At 36.3% G+C, this 13132-nt stretch overlaps 1 protein-coding gene across 5 annotated transcripts in view; it reads left to right on the top strand.

Moving 5' to 3' along the window:
- NPAS3 (neuronal PAS domain protein 3) overlaps nt 1-13132 on the top strand; it is a 607981-nt gene that overhangs the window by 557029 nt on the left and 37820 nt on the right. The window lies entirely within an intron of this gene.

The following is a 13132-nucleotide window of genomic DNA, read 5'->3' on the forward strand; positions in this document are numbered from 1 at the left end:
TGTTCTACCGTCTGAAAACATTAATATATTTTAGACATTCCTTATTGCAGTAGCACAAATAAAACTAACCAGTTAGTATTATATAAAAGGCCTTTTAAATAGCAGTCTTCTTTAAAAGAAAGATTCAGGCTTTGATCATTCTTTGTGATGACTGCAGCTGTAGTATTCCTGACACCTGTATCAGAATGTGTTTCTCCTCAAATATTGTTTTAAATGTTCACATGGCTTCAGTGTTGTGATTTTGTTGCAGTGTGTTCCAAACTATGTAAATACAAAATCACAAACTGGATTCTGAAAGGGAAGAATATACAACATTGAGCAAATAGATATTACTTTCTGGGAGATCTATTTTTAATAAATTCTGTTATCAAAGTATAAATGATATAAAAAGATAATATTGTCACCAAATTAGCAGCAATTGCCTTTGATTCTGATCTTTAGGCATGATAATTCTGAAGCTACCTTTATTAAAAATCAGTGGATATAACAGTGAAAGAAAACTATGCGATCAGGTTTGTTCTGATACGTAATGAAATATTCAGAATGGACAGAGATCCAAGAGCTCCAAGCCCAATCTGGTATTCTTTCAAGAACCAAGAGTTGTTGAGGCATAGAGATACAAGATGTTTGTTGCACTTTTCGTAAGCAGCACTAATTATCTAGACATGAACTAATAGTGCAATGTAAGACCCATTGCAGTATCAATACACAGAGATCAGTCAGTGGGATGAGAACAATGACATTTCACCAGAGTGGGAACCGGAAAATGCCTCCTGTTACACGCTGGGAGAAAGGTATCATGCTCCCAGGTGGGAATGCCTCCTGAAAAAGGGAAGTCTTCAGTCCAGAGTTGTCTTAAGTTATCTACCAGCATTGTCTGCCACTGCTTATTGTTAATGATTGGGAATATGTCTTATGTAGGCACAAAGAAAACCACACAGTGCTCTGTGAAGAATCACCAGCCAGAATTTGCTCTAGGACAGACAGATGCTGCTGCGAACATCTCTGCTCCACTTGGCTGTTTTGTAACTGCTGCCAGTGGACATTTTAGTCCTCCTCCTTTTCATAATGTAAACTTTGTATTAGATGTGTAAATGCAGACAGTAATAGCTTTTTTAATTAACTCTATCACTTCCAACTGTTCAAAGTTTGTGTCCAAAGTATGCTTAGAAAAGACAGTAAGCTCGTACATTGAAAAAATGTAACCACTATTAACCTAATGTAGATGAGTACATCTTCCTGCTCTTCAGCAGATCCTTGCAGAAACAATATCATCTTTCCACTGTTAAAACTTTATTGAGTGTGAAACAGTCAATGAAATTCAGAACTAAGATGAAACTTAATGGAAGGTCCTTAAACTTGCATCTCGGTGAATTTGGCATTTAAGAAAATTTGTTTCTCGTTGCATATTGTCTTCATCTGGTAACATGAGATCACTAGCTGTTGAATAGAAAATATAAGTCTTGAACTGATAGTCATAAGGGTTTAATCTTGACATTTTATGGAAACACGTATGTGTATTTAGCTTTTGTAGAACTGTGATGGGTTAACTAGAGGGAAGAAGACCACATTTTTGCAAGAGACTATTTTTCACTATTGCCTCTGCATGTAAATATTTCCTTGAAGAATTGCATGAAAATTCTGAAACAAAAATATCTTCTAGGAATACAGTTGTTCTACAAATGTGGAACCTATGCTCGGACATTGCTGTCATTACACTGTGATCTGTCACAGGCTGTATAAGTGGGCAAGCAGCAATTCCTTTTGAATGTATCATTTTTGTGTAACACAGACATCAGGAAAAAGTGTAGTTGTTGCACTCAAGAAGGTAAAACTGTGGGTTATTGCCTGTCTCCACGCTGACTCCACAAACCAAAGACCACCTTGCACATTCCCTTGAATAGCTAAGGCTGTACAACACATTTTACATACCAGCTACACAAGTTGGGTCTCATTAATAAATTTTTACAATCACATGTTCTTTGAAATTTAAAAAACTGTAGAGAAAAACTCTTTTACAAACAGCTGGAAATATTTAAAACGCTATTTTTAAAATATTGTCATTATGAATTACTTCCCTGTAATTTTTCCTTGTATTCAACACATGCGGAAATCTTAGATGCCCACAATTCATAAGGATCAGGCTGTTTCTTTGTCCTGTTAAGCTGAATCCTTTTAAAAGCTCCTTTTCTTCCTGCTCCCTACTCTTCGTATCTTCTTAGTGATACAATAACTGCATTAATTTATTTGCATTGTGCAACAATGAGATAAACACTGAATTATGATTTCACCTTATCATGAACTTGGAAAAACATCTTTACTTCTCATTTATTTTTTAACCCATAATTCGCACATTTTTTAAACTTTCTTTTACTTTTTGTGCAGGTTCTTACCTATGCAAAGCAGCATGTTTTATTGGCTTTTTCCTGTTGCTTATAACATCATTTATATTAATGAATGTACTTTTGCAACACTCCTCTGAGGGTGGAAAGTGCTGACATACCAAGAGATCAAGTAACTTGCCAAAGATAACAATGGCTGTTAGTATCAGAGCCAACTGTGATTAGATGCTGTACTTCATCCTCAGCCTTTCTTCCTAGGACATGAATATTCTCAAATCATCTCCACGTTCCAGCACATCACACTTCATTTTCTCAGGCTGGTACTTCCTTTGTTTTGATGGTTGCCCTAAATAGGCAAAATGAGATGTCAAAAAGTTCTCAGATCACATAGTGTGAAGTTTAGCAGAACCTTCACAGAAAATCCAGAAAAAGATGAACTCCTGCTCTCAGCTGGGCTACCACTGGCTGTAGAAGAGCTACTCCAAAGTCCTTTTCCTTGGAAAGAAAAAGCAATGCACCAACAGAAAAACTCATTTTCCTGCCCCTTGGATTTAGTCAACGGGAGCTCTCTGAAGCTGCTGTACCTGCCACCTTGTTGTGGGAGAGGAGCAGGGCTGGTGGCACCTACCTCCTGGGCTAGCAGCTGTCTTGGCTCCTTACAACTTTGCCTTTCTTATTTCAGAACAAACAAACTTCATAAGATTTTTTTCAATTTGATTAATATTTTTTATATCCACCATAGATTTCTCCACCCTGAAGACCTCCAAGTTTTATCAACTAGTGTGAAGCAATGCATCTAATAAGCACGTGTAGAAATGACAGGGAATCATTATGCACTTGGACCAAAGTGAAAGTATTAGCAAATCAAAATGCCCCATTCACTTATGCAGATAGTATCACTTTGCAGCGGCTCTTCACTGACTTTCTACATGTATAGCTGGTTGCATAAGCTTCAAGGCTCATCACTTACTCAAAAGCCAAATTTTTTAGTATGATTTGCTGTCATATGAAGCAAAGTTCCTCTGTACTTGCCCATTTGACAGAATGGGAGAACAAAAGCACAGAGCATTTCAGTGATGTGTTCATCACCAGTATGCCATACATGAAGCTAGCAGTTGAACAAGGACCATCACGTGAGGCTTTCATTCCCTGTAGTTGTTGACTTAACCTGGTGCAATGACTTCTGGACAGTGATCTGGACACTGTTTTGCTGTTTTTACCCTCTAGAACAGAAAATTGTTCGTGAGTGTTTCAGGCCATGTTTCCCAGAAAGAGTTCCTATAGTATAAATGTTCTTTCTCTGTCCTGTTGTCCAGCGTGCATATACACTACTATATAACCAAATAAGCCATTATGCTTCTGTTTCTAAACGTTTAAACATTATTTGATTTGTCTATTTAATGCACTGATACCAGCTGAAGAATGGTGTTTAGTTGAGTCCATCTGCTTTACCCTATGGAGAAGGCAGAATATAGATGTTTGGTGGGAAGAGTTTCAGTTTCTCCTTTTTTTACAGCATCATTAGGAAGCTGTCGTTCTAATAATAATAATTCCCATTTGACATCATGGAAGTAAAAAGAAATCACTGCTGACATCAAAAATGAGGTGATATTTCAGCAGTATTATTTCACTGAAGATAAAATGGAAGTCTTTATTACTCCCAATGCTTTTAAAGAAAGCTGAGCAAGGCTTATACTGACCCTGGAGCTTATATACCTTAATGCATCTATAACCAGTATGAAATAAGAAATTATAATTGTTACTGCAATATTTTTTGGCTGTCCCTCCTTAGAACCAAGAATTTTGTGCCTGCTTAAAGGAAAATAATCAGTATCTAAGAATAAGGTTGGGAGAGCATAATTATCTTTATTTTCTCCTTTATTTAAAATTCATGCAAAAGACCCCAAACACTAAGTGTATTACAAGAACTGGTAACTTTTTTACAAACTTCATATCGGAGCCTTTACTGTGAATCCATAGAGATTTCATAGAGAAGTCTGAGCTCTGAAGAGGTTACCCTGAAGAGGGTTACAAGTTTTATTTTATGGATAAGTATTTTATTCTCTCTGAACTTCCTGTGCACATTGCTGTGTGAATTGCTTGCCATTAGAAGGACACAGCCAAGGTCTGTTTCATCAGTTGTAAACAATATTTTTTCTGCTTTTGTTTGTGATAGCACATTAGAAGCTCCCTTTCCTACCCCCGTTTCCTTTTCTTTGTACAGACATATTCAGTTAAACTTCTAGCCTTTGTATATTTTTCTGCCCTAAACCAAACAATACAGCACATCAGTGACTCTGTCCAAATGTGCTTGGAAAAGAGTGTATCTGCCTAAGTTTTTTGTCAGTATTTCCTAAAGTTGAAATCTATTTTTGCTCTACTGCTGTTTGGTTTTAGTTTTGTTTTTTTTAATTTAGGGGACATATGAAGAGTAATATAGACTGCAAACAATTAGAGCGACAGGATGCAAGTTCAGCGCCTTTAAAATGGACGCTATTGTTCTAATTAAAAGAAGTTCAAGGAACACGGATTCTTCCCATGGCTTCTCTTTATAGAATTGGTCACATACTTGCAAGTAGCATCTCCTCTCTATAACAGGAAGAACCTCATCAAAATGTTTCTTAGTCTTTTCACAATCAATCAAGTTTAAGAAACTTTTGCAATTAAATATGTAGTGGCATCATCAAGTTATTTTGTTCCAAGCAAATATGTTTATAACAGACCGGTCACAGGTCATCTGCTGTTGAGTTACTGCTTCTCAGTTTTTTTCAGAAATAAGATCTGAATTCTTACAGGTGTGCAAATATTAAGATATTAAGCCTTTAAAAAATCAAAACTAGTTACAGTGAAGTGCTTAAATCTGAAATGAAGTCTGCACTTTCACTATAAACAGGTCTTATTCTATGTACAAATAATTTGGGCGTTTTCCCCAAGAATTTGTGCATGCATGAACTGAATGCTTAATTTTAGTTGATGTGAACAAAATGAGCCCTTTTACTTTTGACCTAGTTTGGAAGGTCCAGGCATGCTTTTTCTCTGAAATATTAGATAAACATTTCTTTTCTTGAAAGTCATTCCCTTATTAGCCTTTTCATTCGTTTCTCCCTGCTCAGGTGCTCAGAAATGTATTCTTTTTCCTAACTAATCAACTGCTTTCAGTTCTTGTGATCCTTCACATTGTTGTATTGTTACAAAGACTATGTTGGTTAGGAAAGTCCACCACTAGACCTAGCACTGTGTTTAAGAGATGCCTAAATGCAGAGCCCTCTTTTAATTAGCTCACGGGACATCACTGAACCCAGCTGGCTCTCCCACAGTCATATGCCCAAGGTTAGGAATGGGACACTGGACAGTTTTTCCTGAGGAAGCAAAGAGCTGATTCACAATACACAAACATGCATTATGGGTTGTTTTCAGTCACTTTATAGTCATATGCATTCATAAATTTTGATATGGTTGTGAGATACGGAGTTTGATGGTACAAAACTCACAGAAGAGCTTTAGATCACTGGAGCAACCACAGGGGAAGTTTATGTTGACAATTTATCAGCTCTTCTCCGTCAAGGAAAATTGTTTTTTAGTGCCTGCCTATTAGCAATCACATGCATATTATGAAATTGAGTTTTGGGGAGGACAGCCTGCCATCTGTCTTTTCTGTATTTTTTTCACAATGCATCATGCTAAAGTTAAAACTTTCTGTGCTTCAAAATGGTGTAAAATATGAGGTGTCTATAATAGAGACACTTGGAAAGAAAAATAGACTAAGTAGAAATGTAAATCTTTATAAACTTTATAAACAGGCAACTACTGATACTATACTTTATGTAAGCTTCAAGTGCCCTCCACATTTTCCACACACTATAGTGCTCACCATGTGCTCTTAATCTAGGTTTCAGGGTTGCTAAACTGATAACTAATTAATATATATCTCAAGAGTGTGAGAATGTTTTCTTCATAAACTCTTCCTGGTTCAGGGGGTTTTTGTGTGTGAAATGGAACTGCAAATGCTGATGTGTAGAATGAAAAAGATGTGTTCGGTTTCATTTCTGTGTTCTGATATGCTAAGATTTTATCAATAATATTGTTTTCCTGTAAAAATATCTGCCTCAGAGAAAATCTGCTGTGTAGCTGTCAGGATTACACCTCTCAGAATACTCCTGTGATGATTCTGTTAAATTGATAAAAACAGAACACTCTGCTATGTAGAAGGATTGCTGAAAAGAATATTCCGAGGCCCTTTCATGTGTAACAGCACTTGTATGGCAGTACGTTTATTGTGCTATAAATTCCATCACTGATTTTGGCCGTTTCAAATTGATTCTGCAGTAACTGTAAGTAATGAACCTTACAGACAGAGCCAAGGGAAAAAAAAAAAAAAAAAAAAAAAAACCAAACAAGCCAATAAACTCGTGGCTGTAAGAATACAAATTGTAGAGTTCATTTAGCCTCAGTTTTTATCAGATCATGCAGCCAATACCCCACAAAGCCAGAAAATATATCCAACAAAATATACAGTGTCATAGCCCTGGCTTACTTTAAATTTAGCAGCTAAACCAGACACTCAATTATTCAAAGCACATGTTCGTACGAAGTGTCCTGTGGATTTCACCTGAGATTTAAGGAAGGTACTCAGCATAAGTGGATGGCAAAATAGGAGAAAGCATAATAGAAGTGACTTAAATGGGATAATGAGCCAAATCCTGAGATGTTTTACATGGTCTTTTACTTGGCCTAAACAGTACCAGGCATCACTGGATTTCATGGGGTGCAGATCAATTAGTGACTCACCAGGTCAAAATATATAAAAGTCTCCAAAATTTACAAAAGCCTATTTCCCTTTCTTTACTGAAAAGTTCTATCAAGTTAACAAGAACGATGTGATGTCGTTTCTCTAGGCATCTTTAACAATCCCGTAGATTTTAATAGAGAATGTATGCACTTGCTAAAGATTTCCATAGGCTGGTTTTAAAACCGATCAAAAATATACTGTTCTATTACTTCTCACATTAGTTTTGTAGTTTTCTATTACATTCTATAGGAATCTACTGATCTTGGTTTTTTAAATATTGTATATGTTCCTCATAATCTTATAAACGGATGCCAAGGTCATTTAGGCTCTTATTTTGCAAATAAACCATAGATCTAGTCCCACTAAATCAGTGGGCTGGTAATGTGATGAAAACATATATGAATGCACATATATGTTCTACCTTTAATTGTTACATGAAGAGCTAACTTCAGATTTTAAGTCAAATGCTGAAAAGACTGGAGCTTTCTTCTACATAGTTTTCTCAACATTGCAGGAGAGAGAAACAAGGCCATGTTTTATTCTCTGTGCAAAAATAAATAAATGTCTGGGTTGGGTTCCTGCAAGCCCTGCAGCACTTCTATGCATCACAGCTTGCACACTCATGTATCTTAGAGTCTGCATTGAGTACTAAATTCATTTTATGTGTCTTTTTGTACCTAACCGTGCAGATTTATCTTAACCTCTCTATTGTCTGTGAGAGATATTAAATCCTCATTTTGAGATCAAAATGCTTCGGTCCATTCTAGCCTTATATAGACCACAAAGAAACCCATTATCTAAGGCATATTCCTTGCCTTTCTCTATAAAAAAGTCTGTTTTGCCAATTTGTCCAGATTACAGCAGCAGTCTGAGAGACACACAGAGGAAAAAAGACACAGAGACTGAGGCTTTCAGTTAAACACCAAATATAGTGAAAGTCATAATAAAATAATGAGAGTTAGGAACACTTATTTTTTCTCTCACTCTCTGCTGTTTTGTGTTGCAATGAAGAACACAATGAGCGAGCCTGAAGTCTTGTGAATAGCCCCTGGTAACCAAGAGCAAAGAAACCTTTCTCATTATCTCTACTCCCCTTCTGAATAAACATTTCAGCCATCGTAAATGAGTGTGACATGAAGGGCAAATGAATGGCTCTCATTCCAGATGAGAAACACTTGACAGCTGAGCAACCTGAAGGTTGTTGTGAAGGTACAGATCCTCTAACCACTGGATGATGGGGCTAACTTACCATTTATTTCAATAGGACTTGAGATGCATCATATTCTTAAAAGAGAGATTCCCAGCCTTGCAGAGGATAAGTCCTAGGTGTTCAAACTGACTTTTGGTTAGGACTGCAGCGAGTAAAAGACAGACCTGTCCTAATTTTTTCTTGTTATTTTATTAAATTACATACAAAAACTTAGTCAAATATAGGGAAAGATTCAGCATGGATTTACAGATAGCACCCAACACCCCTACTGTATCTCATTTATAAATATGATTGATGTGGAGGTAATTTCTTGGTAACCTGTTTTTCAAAAAAGAAAGTATTCTAGGTGGTGGGTTAGTAAAAGAAAATTAATCTCTGCATGTTAAACTTGCCAAGTTTTGATTTAATTGCATGAGTATAACAATCAATTAATAAATGTTAAGCAAACAACAGAAAATCAGTGAATTAAAAATTACTAAATTGATTCCAAGTGCAGATAAAGCAAGAGGCTGCCGTAATTCTTCAGTGTAGATTCGAGAACACGAATCTTGTCTCATCAGTTCTTGCTCCCCATTTATCCATATCTGGCATTTTAAACAATGCAGGTTTATTATGATTTTTACAAATAAATTGCTATGTATAATCTAGCTTGCTACATTAAGTGGATTATAGAAACAAATCATAAATGGTAGTCCATTTGTAGCTGTCAAGGAGAAGGTCAGAGCTTTGCAAAGACCATCCATCTCCAAGTGGAATAGAAGTTTTTTCTTCAAAGAGAAATCATGTATGTTGTTTGGGTGGACTTTAGCTAGTAATGACAATACAGTTTCTTGAAATACCCACAAAATTTACTTGATTTGGGGTCTTTTGAAAAATTGGGGCAATTTGATGTGAAACAGGTATCACCACCTAATATTTCTGGGTAAATTGGATTTGAGTGAAAGCATATATATGAAAGTTTTTGCATTCTTCAAAAGTTTCAGGAGAGGCTTGGGGTGGCACTGGAGCTTACAGGAGCTTGAACCTGAGATCCAAATGCTTATGACCTATTGCTATCAATGCCACTGAACACACAGTTTGTATGACTCTATTAATTTATCAGTATTATTGCATTGCATTTCACAGAATTGTGCAAAATAAGTCTGTATACTCATTCTCATTTTTTGAAGAAAGTCATAAAGAAATTTGTTTCAGGAAGGATGTCTCTTAGTAGACAAGTTCTTTCATATATGTTAATTTACGGTGCTTAGTGTCTTAGCACAAGGGAGCTCATAACCTAGAACACTTTTACTGAACCTAAAACAAAAATAGAATTGATAGACATCTGAGTAAATACAATAAGTCAAGGAAAAGTCAAAGACTTTTGCAAATCTTTCTCAGGGAACCAGCAGGCATGTCTACTGGGGATTTCCATTTGATACAGAGAAGCTGCACTTCCAGCATGGGAACCAGCATGGTCTCTGACCAAAACTCTAAAAGAAAGTTAGCTGCCAGTGGAGGGGGAGATTCTCTCATTGATAAGTGATCTAAAAAACAAAAGACAAGAATGGTCAGTTTTCTCAATGTAGATGGTCACTGCTGCTTTTACACAGAGATTGCTGTTCGTGGGGTCTTTGGTTCTCAACATATTCATAAATTAAATGGAAACCAAGGTGAACAGGAAAGTTACAGTGTTTAATGGATTGTAAAAATGTAAGTCTAATGTGAACAGTAGCACAAGAACTTCATGATTTTGTGTGGAGGGGCTATAAAATAGCAGATAAAATTCATTTCAAGTAAATGTAAAGTAATACATATGGGAAAAAAGAATCCTGATTGTATATATACAAAGAAGAGCTCTGAACAATCTGTTGCTGCTCAGAGAAGATACCTTGGAGCTGTAATGGGCAGTTTATGAAAGAAACAGCTCAGTGCTTAGTAGTCGTCAAAAAGCAAATAGAGTGCTAAGAAATTATTAGGAAAGAAATTAAAAATGAAACAGAAAATGTCATTATACCACTGTATAAATCAGTGGTTTTTCTTTATCTTGAATACTTATGCACTTGTTATCCCACCTCGTCTCAAACTGAAGATTATAAAACAGAAAAAAAAAGTGACAGCATTGATCAACAATGTGGAGCAGCTAAAATATATCTAGGAGATTCAGCTTGGAAAAAAGGTGACTAAGGACACACATGATAGAAAACATCAGTGTATAGAGAAGGTGAATAGAGTATGATTTTCTGCAGTCTCTCAGTAGGTAGGGTGGGTGACAAAATTAAAGTAGTAAATGGCAAATTCAGAACAAGTAAAAGGAGATACTTACTGATTCCAGAGTTCAACAGTGAAGCAGGGCTACAGGGCACTATGAACACCAAAGGCTTACCAAAGAACATGCTTGTGCCTCAGGAAGTCTTGGGAGAACGCACAAGGGAAACACCATTAGATGCTTGTCTAGTCTGATACTGTCCCTTAGTCAGCCTGAGTGACACACTGAGGGTGGTGATCTAGACAGGCCTTTGGTTTGACCTGCTACAGCTGCTCTTCAGGACACAGTTGCTTCTCAGGAAGGGCTGTCAGGGTGCCCTTCTCCTGCAACCAGAGTCTCTGTAAAGCCACTTTAGGGCTTGAGGCTTGTAGCTTGAATGCTAGATACTTTCTTTATCCAGACCATGAGAGACCTATGTAAAACTGTTCAAATGTAATGCTGAGCACATTCAGAGAACTGATGAGACTAGATGTTGGAAGACTCAACAGAAGACTCTTGCCTCCCATCCTATGATCATTCCTTTTCTCTGTCTGGATGTGGAGGCATTACTAGCCACCTGCAGCAGCTTTTCTGAAATTTGCAGTTGTATTTTTCTTAAAATCAGGTCATACACTTTGCTGTATGTTTTCCCCTTCTAAATTGAAAATTTGTAGTTTAGATTCATATAAGTGTCACTGATGAGAGGAAGATGAAAGCATGTTAATAATTATGGGAAATTAATCTTTTTTGCCCACATCTCCACCTTAGCTTCTGTCACAGTTGTGATGTTCTGCTGGAAAGCTCACCCATTCTGAGATCTTTCAGGATAACTTGTCTGTTTGTATACAGCCAGTGGAAATTGTGCAGTGCTAGAGGAAACCATGCAAGCATTAAAATAAACAAAACGGTTGCTTCTCTGTGTAAAAGCCTGTACCAGACACCATTAGCACAAGCAGAGGAACCTTGGTATTAATGAAATTCAAATAGTAGTTCTCAAGCCTTTTCATAGTGTGTCCCTGCTTTACTATGAGACAAACTCAGATTTTCCCACCCATTTAGACATAAAATAAGGAAGACTGAATATGAATTTTCTTGACTAACTTCAGAACAAATTCTTGAGTTGCAACCCCAGGTGGAATGCTTGAGTAGAACATAAACATTACTGACTTAATCAAGGCTATATTGGGGAATATGCTTCTGTCAACAAATGCTGACAACAGCATTTTCTACATTTTTTTTCTGTGTCTAGGAAAAATGCATTAATATCAGATATTTTGTTTTATCTAGTCCTTGCTCACTGTGCAGAGAATCACCTAAGGTAGTTGTTGAGCTACTAAGAACTACATCAAATAAAACAGTAGGGGAAAAAAAAGAAGAAAAACTTTTTTTTTTCAACCAAAGATAGAAATAAAGACACTACATCTGAAAAATGTTTATTATTGGTTGTCTTTAGTGCAACAAGATGTGGTTGCACATACAGGATTCAGACTAACTTTTTTTAAAAAACCTTTCCACCCTTTCTGTTGCAGAATTATGATACTCTGATAAACTGCATTGGAACTGATGCAACAACAGTCCTTTTTCAGGTTTAATTTTTACTGCTGGCAGGAGCACCAGAATTCTGGAATAGTGAGCTCCTAGAGAGTTTGCTCATGGGCAGGGATGACAATTCCTTTATTAGAACCCTGCACACTTCAGTAGCTAAATGCTTTCAACTTTCTTTAAATGGTATTAAGGAAAAAATATCCTCAAGGCATTATTTTTAAAGGGGACTTCAAACATTACGTGAGGGAAAAAAAATGCAACACATTTGAACACCAAGGGATTTGCAGTGGAAAATCTGTTAAAGTGGAGCTATCTTTTGAGTTTCAGGGTTAAATAAGTATTGGCCATAAATCAGGGACACAGACTACCAAAAATTCTGAGGCATGCCAGATTCCTAGTTTAGACCAGAAGTAGGCAGATTCTATAATAGATCATTTAGAAATAACTTAGTTATGTTAACTAGATTTTAAATTAACTGTTACATTTATTCCTCTGAATTCACCATACAAAATCCATTATAACATTTGCTAGAAGTATAAGAAAATCCCAGGTTCTTAATCTTTTTTACTATATAGACTTAATTCTGCAATAACTCAATATTAGATATTTTAGAGTTTATATTTAAAAGCAGCTGTGAAGCTAGCAGCTATGCAAGTGTAAATCTGCTCATCTTGAATCCTTCTGCAAATGGTCTGCTCTGGAGGTCATATCAAAGATTCTTTTTCCAGCTTAAACCTGTCTTTTCTAAATAGATCTCAACCTGATCTCATTTAATGCATTGATGTCTGGTTTCTTAGTCATTATATTTGCTGTATTACATATCAAACGGACTCTTGAGAAATTCCCCCGAATTGATAATTCTAATTTCTTATGTATAGCTACTCTATATTCACTCCGAGGACAGCTGTATTGTATGCTAAACCACGAATTGTAAAAATTGATCCCTTTGTATGTAGGTTTGTATTAAATTGAGATACTTTATTTTTTCCTATTTGTTGCCACACATGGGTTCCTGGTGT

The sequence above is a fragment of the Numenius arquata genome, chromosome 6, assembly GCF_964106895.1.
Source record: "Numenius arquata chromosome 6, bNumArq3.hap1.1, whole genome shotgun sequence".
Taxonomy (NCBI): Eukaryota; Metazoa; Chordata; class Aves; order Charadriiformes; family Scolopacidae; genus Numenius; species Numenius arquata.